Genomic DNA, 16,442 nt, shown 5'->3' with positions numbered 1-16,442 from the left:
CACTGCTTGGTAGCTAGGGAGACAGTATGCACACTTTACTGACTGGATGTCTCCACCTGACCCGACTCATCCCTGCATTCTGGCCGTTATCTCCACCTGACCTGACCCACCCTTGTATTTGGGCTTTGTTACCTGGGACTGGTTTCCCAGACTTGCTTTTAAGTAAGTTCCCCTGGTGGGGGGCGGCGGTTTAGGATCAATTTAAGTTTTACTGCATAAACAACAAAATGGCTGTTCAACTGAGGTGGGGCCGCTCTGGCTAAATAGGCCCTTACACCCCATAAGCCAGAAGTAGTTCCAGAACTCAGCCTGTAATCAGGTACAAGTTAGCTGTGACGGAGAAGAAACAAGGAAGTAGGGCATCCTCTAAAGAGATCAAATTTTCTGCTTCTAGCCTATACTCTAAGAGGCCCTTTTGCTAAAACAAAACTCTAGATAAGTAGAACAAACTTCATATTGCATTTCTGAACACCAAAAAAGTACAAAAAGTATTCCAAAGGAGTGTATGCACAAGTAGAGAAGAAGAGAGAGAGAAAGAGGGAGGGAAGGAAAAAATGTAAGATAAATTCAAAATTGTAAGTGGCAAGCATACATGTAAGTCAGGATTGCCCTGGGAGCAGATGCTTCAGCTTCAGATATGGAATGCTGGGTCCCTCACACGGTTGGGTAGCTGAATCTGACACTCGTGAAGTCAAGACCCCCTGAAGGTTGCTAACATAGTCCTAGGTCAGTCCTGCCCCCAAGCTCCACACAAGAAATGCAAATCTTCTTGGAGAAAAGCTCTCAATTTAAGTCCTCAATGTTGCTATCAATTGAATTTAATCAAATATAAGCTCTCAAAAAAGAATTTCCTCAACACCCAAGAAAATAAAGTAACATAAGTGAGAGTTGCCAGAAACAGAAAGACATCCTTAATTTCCAAATATTTAGCACTCTTAGATAGATTGTGCTTTAGCACTCTCAGATTTTTATTCCATATTCTATTACATGAGATATTTCATGTTTACATGAAATATCTCATGTAATAGAATATGGAATAAAAAAATGAATGAGACTTTAAAAAATGACCAGAAATATTCACAAATTAGTCCAAGAGAATTTTCAGAAACAACATAAAATCATTCAAATTAAAAACTCAATGGACAAGTTAACCTTCATATTTACCACAGCTGAAGTTAGAATCACTTGAACCAATAAGAGTTCTGGAAAAAAGTGACCAGAATGCAATAAAAAGAGACAGAAAATATTAAAAGGATATTAAGAGACATGAAGCATGGAGTAAGAAAGTTGAAAATTGAAGTCCTAGGAGAGAATTAAGATTGGAGGGCAGGCAGTTTTGAGACATAACAGCCAAGGTTAATGAAAGACACCAATCCAAAGACACAGAAAACACTCTTTACTAAGCAGAATAAAAAGAATTCCACATCTAGGCACATTGAAGTGATACTGCAAAGTACCAAAGACAATGACATTATAATATCACCCACAAAAAAAGACCAACAGTTAGACAAACAGATTTCCCAAAAGCAACAACTGAAGTCAGAAAACAGAAGTGATCCAATCTTCAAAGTGTTAGGAGAATAGAACTGTTAACTATAAAAGAAACCACAGTCTCAAAATGGCATCTCTTAAGGCCAAGTCACCTAACTGGGGCTTAACACCTAACCTAACTGCAGTTTCAACCTCCCCCAAAAATGTAAATCTTAAAAGGTCAGTCAGGAATTTTCTGATAAGCACCCCTGAGGTAAACTGTCACAAGGGCCCAGAAGAAGAGGTAAATTATCGAATCAGACCCCTGGATTCCCCTAGGGTATGGTGATCTGCCTGGAACAATCCTGTCTTTTCTTTTGCTAATAACTTTCCTGCCCCATCCTCCACCCTATAAAAACCTTCCATTTTGTACAACTCCTCAGGGCTCCCCTCTACTTGCCAGATGGGCAGCTGCCTGGATCATGAACCCATTAACAAAGCCAAATAGATCTTCAAATTTACTCGGTTGAATTTTTCTTCTTTGACATCTACAACGCCCAATGAAGCCTTTTTTTTTTTTTTTTTTTTTTAAAGGAGAATGTGCTTTGGTGAGTGCTGTGAAGTGTGTAAACCTGGCGATTCACAGACCTGTACCCCTGGGGATAAAAATATATGTTTATAAAAAATTAAAAATTTCTAATAAATAAATAAATAAATAAATCTAGGTTTCTGCAACTCAAAAAAAAAAAAAAGGAAGGAAAATGGAATAAATAAATTCTTTTAAACAAAAATGGAAAGTTTACCACCAATAAATGTCCCTAAAGAAATGCCCTAAAAGATGCGCTTTTAAGATTTATTTGAAAGAGAGAAAGAACAAGCACATAAGTGCAAGGGGCAGGAAAGGACAGAGGGAGAAGAAAGAGAATCTCCAGCAGATTCCCGCTGCTTGAGGACCCCCCCCCCACCATGCAGGGCCTGATCCCACAACCCTGAGATCATGACCTGAGCTAAAACCAAGAGTCGATGCTTAAATGCCAGAGCCACCCAGGCACCCAAAGGATGTACTTTAGGAAGCAAGAAAATGAACCCAGAGAAATATCTGATATGCAAGAAATGATAAGCAGAAGAAACGGTAAATATATAGGTAATTTAATACAGGTATTTTTACAACTCGGTAAAACAATGCTAAAACTAAAGTGTATCTCATGGTGGTAAAAAGAGAGAACTAACATGTTAAACAATAATAGAATTCATGAGAGTGATTAAAGTACTCCCAGAGGCTGTGTTGCTTAGAAAGGGGTTAGGATTCTAATGAACTGCATTTACAAAGGGGGGAAATGGCACCGGGGCCCTAATCAGCCTGGATCGCACCAGGACTCCCCACTGTTCCGCTCCCCTTAGACCTCTCCAGTGTGTGGGGAAGAGTTGGGAGGTGGGGGAGAACCAGCAGATTGGACATGTTTCTTAACACAAGGGGATTCTGGGTCAGTCCCTGAGAGAGAAGGAACACCTCGGAGGCAAGGAAAGGCCTGGAGGCAGATGAAAGGTGTTTTTGCAGCCACTTTCAGCTGTGTCTAGAAAGTAATCCACTTACTTCACTTGCAGACCAGACTAGGTGTGGCTTTGTTTGTGAAGGGCTTTGTTGGGGCTGTGCATTGTTTGACTGCGGCAAACAGGCTTGGGGATTAGGGGTTTGTGAAGTCACTTCACTGCCTGGTACATGAGGATGTGTTTGAGCTCCTGGGTCTCACCATCCCAGAGTTTTGGGGTGGCAGGGAAAAGAGGACGTGAAAGGTCTATGTTCAACTGGGGAAGTCCAATTTCCTCCTGGAATTTTCCTGCTGGGTGCAATCTGACCTCATCAACCCACATTAACTCCCTTCTTGAGAAAATAAAAAACACAACCAAAGTCTTCTGTCTTCAAAGGCTTCCTTGCAACTTGGGTGACCCAGTTCAGGTCTCGTGTGTCAGGGTCAGCCTCCAGGAAAATTGCCCAGAGAAGCTTCCTGTGACTGGTTCACCACTTTTCATAATTTGGATGTTGGGACTGGTAAGGGGAGAAGCTAGTGAGGAGCTGCACTGTAACTTGTGGAATGCGCAGGGTCCTTTTTACCTAAGCCTAAAGCAAACAGCACCACATCAACGGGCAAGGGGGAAACAGTAACACATTCCAGTGCCAGTTCTAGTTACTTGTCTGTTACCTAGGTTATCTCTACCTCTGAAGATCTCCATTAGAACAATCAGGGAGCAGTGACAACCGTGAATAACCACCCTGTTCCTACAACTTTAGAAGCATTAGAAGTGATTCTACTCCTGAGAGCTGCTAAGGACAAGGGATGCTGCACCACTAAGAATACCCAGCTACTCCAGCATGCACACCTGTTCCTAGTTATCATTCAATGCCTCCATTACATAATGTGTCTTACAACCCTACCTAAAAAACTGACCCGTGCATTCAATACCAAACACCCGTTACCTATTTTCTCAACATGCATATAACTGCCTTGAGTATTAATATAAATTTTCTGCCTTAATGCATAGAGAAGACAATGCCCAGCAGAAAAACTGTCACTGATAATTAGAAGGCAGTTTCTCCCAGCCCCAAAGAGGACTATATATGGATATCCACCCCCAAGAAGCATTGCATTCAAAATCCACACAACACAGGGGTGGGGTACTGTAGTGAGAAATTAAGAGACATTCCTTAATATTTTCTTCCTTTTTAAGTTGGAGAGAGAGAGAGAACATGAGCAAGGGGGATAGGGGCAGAGGGAACGCCAGCTCTAGCTGACTCCCTTCTGAGTGTGAAGCTGGCATAGGGGGCTTAGGGCTCGATCCCAGAACCCTGAGATCATGACCTGAGCTGAAATCAAGAGTAGGATGCTTAACCTACAGAGCCACCAGGGCACGCCTAAAGACATTCTTCAATATTTTCAAAAAATGAGATTAATACTTCAGAAAATCAACCCCCAAACATTTACAAAATTTCACTATGCTACTTGGTAATGGCAGAAATAAGAAGAATCAGCTTTGGATTCCACAGGAAAGAGTCCCAAACAAGAAAATCATGGAGCAAATGAGCCACAGGGATCCTTTTGGCTAATATCAGATTTCCTAACTATGTACCACTGAATCATCCAAAACCTCATGAATTCTTGATATGAAGACTCATAAAGTCTTCTTAGCACTAAAAGAGAGGTTTAGAAAAAAACTGTACCTTCCTTCCTCCTTTAATTCACATAGGCAGGGATTATCCATCCAGTGTTAACTCCTTGGTACTTGTCCAACTTAAATTATATCCAGACTTTTTTTTCAAAAAAGAAAAACAGGGGTGCCTGGGTGGCTCAGTGGGTTAAAGCCTCTGCCTTCAGCTCAGGTCATGGTCTCAGGGTCCTGGGATCAAGCCCCGCACTGGGCTCTCTGCTCAGCAGGGAGCCTGCTTCCTCCTCTCTCTCTGCCTGCCTCTCTGCCTGGTTGTGATTCCTCTCTGTCAAATAAATAAAGTATAAAAAAAAAAAAGAAAGAAAGAAAGAAAAAGAAAAACATTTGGGGCAGCCGGATGGCTCAGTCTGTTGAGAAAAATATTTGGGGCCCTTGGTTTTGGCTCAGGTCATGATCTCATGGATCATGGGATTGACCCCTGGATCGGGCTCCAAGCTCATCAGGGAGTCTGCTTGAAGAGTGTCTCTCTCTCTCCCTCTGCCTCCCTCTCCTGCTCTCAAAATAAGTGAATTTTATTTTCACTTATTGAAAAAAGGAGAGGGAGGGGCACCTGGTCAAGCATCTGCCTTTGGCTCAGATCATGATCCCTGGGTTCTGGGATCAGGGCCCACATTGGGCTCCTTATACTACGGAGCCTTCTTCTCCTTCTCCCTCTGCCGGCTGCTCCCGCTGCTTATGCTCTCTCTCTGTGTGTCAAATAAATAAATAAACCCAAGAAAGAAAGAAAGAAAGAAAATGAGAGAAAGCAAGAAAGGAAGGAGGGAAAGAAGGAAGGAAAAGCAAAAGAAAAATGTTCCCTCAAATCTCCCAACTTTAACTTTGTTGTTTCTAATGTATTCCTTAGAAAACTGCAATATAAAACCAGGTACAAAATCTTTAGATGTATCCCCCTTTATTTATACAAACCAAAGCACATGTATAAGCAAACTACAGAACCAAGAGCATTCAAATTAACCATAATTCCACACACTACCTCATGTTCAGCTGAAACCATGCTGCTGTCCAAGTGAGGATCTACGTGGTACTGGCCAACGACTGTGGTGGCATGGGTCCTTTTGAGCTCCACAAGCATGTACTTCCATGTTCTGGGTGAAGACTGGGTTCTCCCACCACTTCCCTTTCTAGAAGTGCTGTGAAAGCTTTCTTCATCAGCCTGCTCTGTGGACATTCAGTCTTTAAATGCAAATAGTGCTTTGGGGTCGAGTTAGTTCTACCCTGGGTTCTTTTTGTTGTTGTTTTCTGCTGGGGTTTTTTTGTGGTTTAATAACCCTCCATATTTAAACAGGTTGTGCTTGACACTAATTTGAACACAAACCTAAATGTATATTGGAAATCATGGGCCAGTGCTTAGTTATAATACAGGTATCCAATGATCCAGGAGAGGAGGCCTGGATAAAATTTTTCTTGCCATGCACATGAAAGTAACTTTTTAAAATTCTCAAATAAGACTCATAAACCACCCCTACCCGCCTCCCCCGAAATCACCAAGGCCCAGAGGTCCTCAGCTGCCAATGTGAGAAACTGCCCCCATGGAATGCTGTCTATGACCAAGTTCCTACAGAGAATCTCCCTTTAGTGTGTTCTTGAAAGTAGTAACATGCTTGGATCAAAACTTCGAGGGGTGAGGGCCAGAGCCGGAGGAGAGCTGGAGTAGCAGGTGTAAGAAAGAACATCAGAGCAGATGTAAGAGAGCTAGAGAGACTGCCAAAAAGCAAACATAGCCTACAGACATGGGGTTGTTCTCACTGGTGCTGAGTGCTCTTTCTGAGCCACCCCCCTGCCCCCCGACTCTCTGACTGTGACCTAGTTTTCATAGTAAAGGAAATGCAATATTTAAGGTCTTTCTCAGAGACTGTAGTCCAGAGAGATGTTAAATACCATCCCACCCTGAGATTCTACAAAATAAGCCCCGAACGGCCGCTGAAACAAATTTCCCGTCATCACTGTGCCAGTTCATTTTTAGCCTTTGCACCTCCAGCCTGAGATCCATGGTCTGCCCAGCTATGTCACCCAGGGGGGTGAACTCCGCAGACCATCCCCAGGTTCCTGTGGCAACTGACTTGTGTTGGGTTTGGCTAATGGAGGCAGTGGCAGGAGACCAGAGCAAGGGAGGGGAGGAAGGGTGGGGGGGTGGGAGTCCCCCCACCCCCATGTTTCAAGCCCAGCATCAAGTGGCGTCCCTCTGCAGACCCAACCCTAGGGCACTGCTTCCTCTATGGCTGCAGTTCTGAGTGCTCTTGAGACACTGCTTCCTTTCCTGGTCTCTTCCATCCAGAGCTGGCCATAAGCCCTCCCGGAACATGCCTTCTCTCTCGTCCCCTCAGCTCAGGGCTCCCGTGGCTTTCTGTGGCTGTACTCCCCTGTCCTGTCACCCTGCACACACTCAGCAGTTTAAACCCCCTGAATTCTCCTCATTTGAACTAATGGCGTGAATTCTGTGTCCTGCTGGGACCACTGAGGATACAGTCATAAAATTTGGTCAGGCCGATCAGAACCATGAAAACCCAGAGGTGCCTGGGTGGCTCAGTGGGTTAAAGCCTCTGCCTTCGGCTCAGGTCATGATCCCAGGGTCCTGGGATGGAGGCCCACATCAGGCTCTCTGCTCAGCAAGGAGCCTGCTTCCCCCTCTCTGCCTGCCACTCTGCCTACTTGTGATCTCTGTCAAATAAATAAAAATCTAAAAAAAAAAAAAAAGAACTATGCAAACCCATAGGTGCAGATTAGACATTCAAAAAGTAATATAAAGAAGAAAAATCACCAACAGGAAAAACAAACCCATGAAGATAATCACATAAACAAAAGCCTTGACCTTCTAAGTCCATTCGTGAAAAATTTAGCTAAAAAATAATAATACCTTTTGGAAATAAAAAAGCTATCTTTGTGAAAAAGTTAACTACATCATCATCTATAGTAGGGGAAATTTTGGAAACAACCTAGATATCCTCCAGTAGGAAAATAAATTCTGACACTAACAACTTGAAGGACTAGGATGCTACCATGAACTAGCATTAAGACTTTATGGGAGGGCACCTGGGTGGCTCAGTCATTAAGCGTCTGCCTTCAGTTCAGGTCATAATCCTGGAGTCCTGGGATCGAGCCCCGCATCGGACTCCCGGCCAGTGGGAAGCTGGCTTCTCCCTCTCCCACTCCCCTGCTTGTGCTGGCATGCACTCTCTGTCTCTGTGTGTCAAATAAATAAAATCTTAAAATAAAATAAAATAAAAAGTGAAATAAATAAAATAAAATATTTCCTTAGAAATAAAACAAAGGGCTTGATATCGAGAGGCCTCATGGCTCCAGCCAGTGACAGGAGAGGTGCATACAGAGAGATTAAAGCTCTTCCAGACTATTCCCCCTTTCCGATCAATAAGCAACCTTCAGCAGGACATTTAATGTCCGCCTGTTTCTTTGCTCGGCGGTGGAAGGACTACCGACCCCCTTACAAGAATGTGAAGTTGATGAAACCCAATAAAACTGCAAAAAATATATATTTTTGCTTTCGTACACCTGCTTCACTGTCTATACTGACTGCATAAGCTGCCTCTAGCTGGGACAATTTAAAACAAAATCATTTTCTTCGACAAATTTTGTGATACAGTGTTTGAGCTGTGTTTCCGAGACGGAGCACTTTCATTAGTAAGTGGTAAGACGAACACTGTCATTCGAGGGCCTTCATTGGAGGTTTTAAAATATGTTTCACGTTCCTCCTTAAAGAGATCCCATCTAGCAGAGTGATAACTGATTGATGGCTATGACCTTCTTCACATTCTTCTAACTCCTTTTAAAATGAAATCAAGGCTCTTGCTGCTGCTGGTGTCTATGGGCCCGGAGCCAAGGCACAGTAATGAGGGCTACATATCATTCCCCACTCCTCAAGCCCGCCATCTCAGTTCATTGTTAATGTGTTAATGCGACCAACAAACACATCAAAAGAGGGGCCATCCAAGAGAAACACGCTTTCCCCATTCCCAAGGCTTGTATCCTTTAAACACTGGTTGTCGGAAAGACAATGTCTTCGTACTGAAGACGAATATGACACCGTATCAACATTACAACAAAATGCTTTTATAGACATAAAGCTCTTTATGCTTTAATTTTAAACTGATGATTTGATATCTTCCTAAATTATACATTTTAGCAGAATTTCCTAATCTAAAACATTTATTTGTCTAGAATATATATTAACTTGAAATATTGCCATTCCTATTTCATAGCTGAGCGGAAGATAATTTTCTTTAATTACACATTAATTCCAATGTACTACTTGGAAGTTAGGCAGTTATTGTTTTAACAGGGTGAGGATTAATGGGCAGGTGTTCTACTATACTCTGAAGAAGAAATAGAGGAATTATACATGATTCATTTTCTCACTTCTCTGAGCTGAAAAATATTAACAACACTGCCACTTACACTTATAAAGCACTTTTCATTTTCAGAGTGCCTTCTTATCTGAGATTATGTTTTCCTGGATCTTTTAGCTTTGACAGATTTTTCCAGATAACACACAACTCTAGTTTTTCAACTTTCTGATGCCCAGACATTTTATGTTCCTATGTTTATATCAACAGGATGCAATAAGATGTAGTAGAATAACCAACCACGGCCTTTGGAGACCAAAAAACCTGGGTTCAATCTCGGTTCTACCAACACTCCATGACCTTGGGTGAATTACTATGATCATCAGTTTTGCCATACTTACAATAAGGATAATATTCACTTCTGGGACACCTGGGTGGCTCAGTCAGCTAAGCATCCAGCTTCTGATTGCAGCTCAGGTCATGATCTCAGGATTATGAGATCAAGCCCCACATCAGGCTCCACACTCAGTGTGGAGTCTGCTTGTCCCTCTCCCTCTACTCCTAACCCCCCTCAAAGAAATAAATAAAATCTTAAAAAAAAAAAAAGATAATATCCACTTCCATCAATGGCTATTGTAAGGAATAAATAAGATATAATTTATAAAAAAGAGTCTTTTCTATATCTGGCTGGCATATTAGCAGTTATCCTCTTCTTTCTTAGACATTGTCTTGCCCCTAGCTGCCTTATTTTCTTCAAAATATTTAAATTCAGAGAGGTATGGAGGAAGTAGAAAATCAAGAATAAGAACATTAGTTCCAGAAATTGTACCAGGGGTCTTGCATTGGGATTCTCCCAGACACCTTCTGTCCCGATGGGCCTACTCAAGCAGTCTGCAAATATTCACCCATCTCTCTTCTACTTTAATAAAGTTAGCAATGCTTTGGATAAAACCAATACTCATCAGTTGGCACTCCTGTATTTTAAGTTTAAAAGCACGTGTCAAACCCAAGAAAACATCTAAAATACAGAATACCTTTTGGTTACTGTGGGAGCCAGGCTTCACAATGGGCCCCAAGGATCTCACTAAAAGGCCATGCCTTTAGGAGTGTTCTTCCCTGCCCCCAACACATACTCTAATGTCAGATCGGTCTATTATGCCACCAATGAAATGAGGTGGAAGTGATGATGTTTGACTTCTGAGGCTAGGTCCTAGAAGACATTGGAATTTTGGGGTCTCTTGGATCAGTTGCTCTGGGGAAAAACAATAATCAGGTCATAAGGACACTCAAGCAGTCCCATGAAGAGGCTCACATGAAGAGGGACCAACTTGCCAACTATAAGAGTCACCTTAGACATAAATCCTTCCGCCGCAGTCAAGCCTTCAAATGCCTGCAGCTCAGGCCAATATGTGACTACCTCATGAGAAACAATATGTGACTACCTCATGAGAAACACTGATGCAGAATTGCCCAGCCAAGCCAATTCTGGTTTCCAGACCCACTGAAACCCCTGAGAGATAATAAATGATTATTGCTGTTTTAAGCAACTACAATTTGAAGTTGTTACACAGAAGTGAATTATTATTACGGTAACAAGTGTAATTTAGCAAGAATATGCAATGGAATGACCTGACCCTTCACCATGCAACTACCAACCCAGAGAACATCTCCAAACTAATGATTTTAATATAAAGATCACTGTCATATTTTAAACATCATCACCTCACAGATTAACAAATTCCTCAAGTCCCATACTAATTCCAAAAACCTTTCTAAAAATGATATATTTGATCATGTAGAAATGCAAAATGTCTACACAGAAAAGCTAGAAAGTAAAAATCTAATGGCAAATGAGGAAAATTCCCAGCAATGTATGATAGAGGGCTAAAACCTACATAAAAGAATGTATAAATCAATAAAAATAAACCATTCAATAATAAAACAAAAAGCAGGTATGATTGAGAGATTCAGATAAAGGAGAAGTGCTTCAGAGACTGTACTCTAGAACACTCCAGTATTTAAATATCATGAATAAGAGGATTCAGCAAAGGAGACCAAGGAGTGGCCACTAGGATAGGAAGAAAACTAGAATATGCTGGCATCTAGAAAGCCAAGCATCAAAAAGATTTCAAGCAAGAGAGGGATGAAATGTACCAAACCCTGCTTCTGAGGCAAGCACGAGGAGAACTGAGTGTTGACCACTTGATTTTGCTACATGAAATCACTAGTAACGACCGTACCATCCAATTTCTCTTCCTACTGCCAATAAAGGTTTGTTGAATAGCCATTAAATGCCAGATACATTACTTCTTGGAATTACCACCTCTCCTTGTGTGTTGTAAGTGCCAACAGAGTTCATCCTTTTAGGTTACATCCAAAAGGCCAGTGGAGATTCTTGGGGGTGAGAGGATGGGAAAGGAGTTACAATAATCAGAATATGAAGTGTCAGAATATGAAACACCAGCAAATTATTCAGAAATATTAGGAGGAATCTGGGAGACTTCTGACTAATCATCACAGTGATAGTTTTCTAACTGCTTTATACTGAGAGCTGTCTGGATCAGCTGAGTTATGCTGCTATAACAACAATCCCTCAGTCCCTGCACTGACACGCTAGGTCTATTTCTTGTTCAATCAAAGCCTACTGTGGGTCCAGGCACCTCTCTGAGATAACTATCATCCATGTGTTGTCTTAGCATTCCAGACAGCTGTAAATATTTCCATAATTACCACAACAGGGAAAGAGAGCCCTAAAGGGTCTTACACCAACTAATTAGTCTGGCCCAGAAGTGACTCATGTCCAGCCACAACCCACTACCCAGGAACAGTCATATGACCTGCCCAATTGCAAGAGGAGTCAGGAAGAGAAATTTTCCCTTGTAGATGAACTAGATGCAGGTGAACATTGTGAGTCTACCAGTCAGGATTCTACTGTTCAAAGGATCTGACATCTAATCATCCATGTGACCATGAAACAATTCCAATAAGGTAAATAGTGAAGTTATTTGAATCTGTTTACATATGTGAAAACTGAGGTAACAAAGGTTTAAACAGCTTATCTAATTAGTAGTAAAATCTAATTTAAATCGCTGTAGTAGTAGTAAGGATTGCCTCCCAGCTCCATGAGCTTTCTTTTCACAAGTCCATGCTGCCATCAACTTGGGGGGAAAAAAAAATCATTAGGATCACTGTAATTTGTGGTCATGGTATACGTAAAATATGCCACAGAACAGAATACTACATGATTTTCTAAGTACCTTATACAAAAGGAAAGCCCTTTCAAATAGCTGGGATCAGTCCCTTCAGACATATTCTTGGCAATGACTAGCTGATGTCTAAAATAAAAGTCAAAAATGCTTAAGATGGAAGATTGGGGTTTTCCTAACAACACTTGAGGCTCCTTTCTCTACATCTGTCACTAAAGATTAGCCCTCAGAATAGCATTGTGTGAACCCCCTTTATGTTAAAGATGAACTTTAAGCTTCAACATTCCCCAGAGTTCTAATTTGCAGGCTGCTGACAGCCCAGCTTTAACAGAGACCAGCCTTTACAAGGCTGTGTTAAACCTTATGGTGCAATTTCCTTTTCTCAGATATGTGGGGTCTTGATAGGATTTCAGGATAGCAGGAAAGAGTTGTATTGGAGTTTTCCTTTATCACTACTTAATTTAGCAAGACAAAATGCTAACATTTTGCAAAAAGAAATGCATATCCAGGCCCTGGATTCCTAGATCAAAATGAAATATCACTTGGCATTGAGATAAAAGCATTACTTACAATAAGACTTCTCCAAAGACTGTACATTTAGGGGAAAAAAGTAGTTGGAGGAGTAATTAGCTATAAGCTTCTATTTTTTCTTTCCTTCCTTAAATTCCATACTGTAATGCTTAATTTAGAAATTGGTATGTGATTTAAGTACTAAGCAAGAGCCTCAAATGGTATCAGGTCAACCCCTTAAAGTTCTTTTAACTGTTCTGTCCGTGGCTTACCTTCCCTTTGCTCTACCAGGCTTTCAGAGGGGAAAAGGAGGCAAAGGAATTTCCAAGGTTAAGACAAATGGCACATACCCAAATCTGACAGTAGTCAGCCAACTGCTAGGCTGTTTGTTGGCTTTGGTATTAAAAACATTGGAGGGGGAAGAAGGTGGTTGGGTTATGGACATTGGGGAGGGTATGTGCTATGGTGAGTGCTATGAAGAGTGTAAAGGTGGTGATTCACAGACCTGTACCCCTGAGGCTAATAATACATTATATGTTAATTAAAAAAAAAAAAAAAGCATTGGAGGGGCACCTGGGTGGTTCAGTGGGTTAAAGCCTCTGCCTTCAGCTCGGGTCATGACCCCGGGGTCCTGGGATCGAGCCCCACATCAGGCTCTCTGCTCAGCGGGGAGCCTGCTTCCCCCTTCTCTCTGCCTGCTTCTCTGCCACCTCCTTGTGATCTCTCTCTCTGTCAAATAAATAAATAAAATCTTTAAAACAACAAACAAACAAAAAATACTGGAAATTGGGGCACCTGGATGGCTCAGTCAATTGAGCGGCCAACCCTTAATTCTAGCTGGGGTCATAGAGTCATGGTCTCAGGGTCAAGAGATGGAGCCCTGCATCAGACACCACGCTCAACAGGGAGTCTGCTTGATTTTCTCTCCCTCTGCCCCTTCCCCTACCATTGTTTGTGCTCTGAAATAAACAAATCTTTAAATTAAACAAAAGTAAAAATAAAACACTGGAGATAGGCAAGAACTTCGAGTCCAAAACTCTACTTCTTCTCAATACCTATGTAGCAAAATTACTGCCAAGAGTGAAGAGAACTTGGTCTCCTAAACAAGTAACCATGCAGTTCACTCCAGAAGGCCCCTTCAATGCACTTTTTGTCCTACTCAGAAAAAGCCTTCCCCAGAGATTCTAGCAAAGGCTTTCCAACATGTGTATTAATGGAAAGAGCATGAGGAGATTTGGATTTTATTCCCAAATCAATTACTAGCTATTTCCACATCTATTTAAAAACCCAAACTAGGGGTGCCTGGGTGGCTCAGTGGGTTAAAGCCTCTGCCTTTGGCTCAGGTCATGATCTTGGGGTCCTGGGATCAAGTCCCGCATAGGGCTCCCTGCTCAGCTCTCTGCTCTGCTTCTGCCTATCTGCCTACCTGTGGTCTCTCTCTGTCAAATAAATAAATAAAATCTTTTAAAAAAATTTTTTTAAATAAATAAATAACCAAACTAGGTATTATGGTGAGACTCACAGGGAATAGTACATATGAAACCCATTTATATTTTCAATAGAGCCTTACTGTTTGCAACACATTATACTTTATTAAGTATAAATTTATTCCTCGGGCTTAATTTATACTTTATTAAATATAAATTTATTCCTCAGGCTCCTTGGGCTTACATGAAGAAACTGCACTTATGCCACCCAAGTAGTCAAGACAGAAAATGACACTGTCCAGCACCAAATGTTATCTTTCTTCACTTCATCACAGAATTTCAGTTTAGAAGCTGACCTGGATATCCTTTTAATCTTACTGACACACCAGCCTACTCCCCATGTTAAGATACAAATCTTCAAGCAAAACCATCCAAGAGCAGTACTGAGTCCTGCGAAAACTTCTGCAGATTCCACATCCCTTAGGTAGGGGGACCTTATAATTTGTCATCCACACTGGGACACTTCTGGAAGTGAGAGAGGACACTGTAAGTAATGACACCAGGACACTAGTTAAACTGGAACTGTCCTTGTGAGCCACTCTCTTCACAAACCACATGAAAGACCTCAACGCAGGCAGCAGATGGAGGCCTGGAAGGCTATCTATAAAGGAAATAACGTTTTCATTAACCTATTTTTTGATGCATTGGATTTTCTCCAATTAATTTTTCAGATGGTCGGTGCCCTCCGAGCTTTTAGTCTGCCCCCCACCCCCAATACACCTTCTGCTCTTGTTCAAAACAGTCAGTGACTAGGGTAAGAAAAAAAAAAAATCACCTCATGTTTCTACTTAAAGAAACTATTTGTTGACCTGTTGGGTTTTTTTTTTTTTTTTTTTTTTTTTTTTTACTTTTTAAAGATTGTATTTATTTGACAGAGAGAGAGAGAACACAAGTAGGCAAAGAGGCAAGCAGAGAGAAAGGGGGAAGCAGGCTCCCTATTGAGCAGAGAGCTTGACACGGGCTCAATCCCAGGACCCTGAGATCATGACTTGAGCCAAGGCAGAGGCTTAACACACTAAGCCACCAAGGCGCCCCTGACCTCATGGTTTTTAAAAGCACAGAAACTATACTGGATAGGAGATAACCTAGAACCAAACACTACTAACTGCTGTTCCCATCTGTTTTCAGTGTTTCTGACTTTTAATTACACTAGTAATTCATGAATATTTTGTTCCTTTTAAAACATGAGACAATATGAAAAATTCAAGTGATAATAATGGCTCAGGAACCTACTGATTTCCAGGCACTTAATATACATCATTCCAGATAAGCTTCGCACTAACCCTTGATGATAGTATTTTTATATATTGCAAATAAAGAAGCCAAGGCTAAGAGACATGAAGTGATTTGTATGAAAACTCCTAGTACTTTGATTCCAAAGTTCACTTCATTTATACCTTATTTTAAATATTCTATACATTTTCCTCCTTTTCCCTGCATAGTTTTTTCTTACTGTTTGACCTAATCATACTATGTATGCCATATTCTATGTTTATATGTACATAGTGTATTGATACAAACTTGTGAGGGTTGCTTCTCATTAAGAGCACCACAAGCATGATGAAGAGAAAACAATACACGATGTTTCCTCCATCTCCTCCGTACCCAAGTCTATTCACTCTCTCTCAGGGGTAACCACAGAGTGCCCTCTCCTATACCTCCTTTAAGACATTTAAGCAGGTGGGGCATATGTATCTGCTTACACTCCAGTCCTCTGTTCCCCTACACAACATGATTCCAAAAACCATCCACGCTCACTACTGCCAGTTCCTCTCCCCAGGCTCCCTGGAACTCACCCCAGTGAGACTTTCATTCCTACCACTTCCACAAGACTGCACTTGTGAAGGTCACTGATGTCCTCCACCTTGTCAAGTTCCAAAGTCAATTCTAAGACCTTGTTTTATTCAACTCTGAATACCAATTGACATAGTGTATTGCAACCTCTATTCTTGAAATACTTTCTTCTCTTAACTCCCAGGATGTCCCTGTCCCAGGTATCACCCTGCTTCTTTGCCCATTCCTTTTTGGTCTCCTTTGATGGTTCTTCCTCATCTTCCTGACTTCTAAATGTACAATAACCCAATCCTTAGCCTTCCTTCATTCTCCAACTCTACTTACTTCCTGGGTGATCTCATTTAGGCCCATGTTTCACATGCCTTCTACATGTCAATGGGTCTCCAGCCCAGACTTTGACCTTGAACTCCAGGCGTGTAATGTTTAATGGAAATTATATAGGGAATCTCAAACTC

At 41.5% G+C, this 16,442-nt stretch overlaps 1 protein-coding gene across 15 annotated transcripts in view; it reads right to left on the bottom strand.

Moving 5' to 3' along the window:
- Nucleotides 1-16,442, bottom strand: part of LYPD6B (LY6/PLAUR domain containing 6B) — a 177,741-nt gene that overhangs the window by 94,284 nt on the left and 67,015 nt on the right. Inside the window, exon 1 of one of the 15 annotated variants that reach the window (XM_082690915.1) lies at nucleotides 5,666-5,753. The exons of the other annotated variants lie outside the window; for them this stretch is intronic. The gene's annotated coding sequence lies outside the window, so the exon portion shown is untranslated. Of the gene's footprint in view, nucleotides 1-5,665; nucleotides 5,754-16,442 lie in introns of those variants that run through there. 15 annotated transcript variants of the gene reach the window in all.

This window comes from Mustela nivalis (assembly GCF_964662115.1).
Source record: "Mustela nivalis genome assembly, chromosome: 11".
NCBI classification, from domain to species: domain Eukaryota; kingdom Metazoa; phylum Chordata; class Mammalia; order Carnivora; family Mustelidae; genus Mustela; species Mustela nivalis.
The sequence above is the reverse complement of the archived record's forward strand: the minus strand, read 5'-3'. Positions and strand labels throughout refer to the sequence as shown.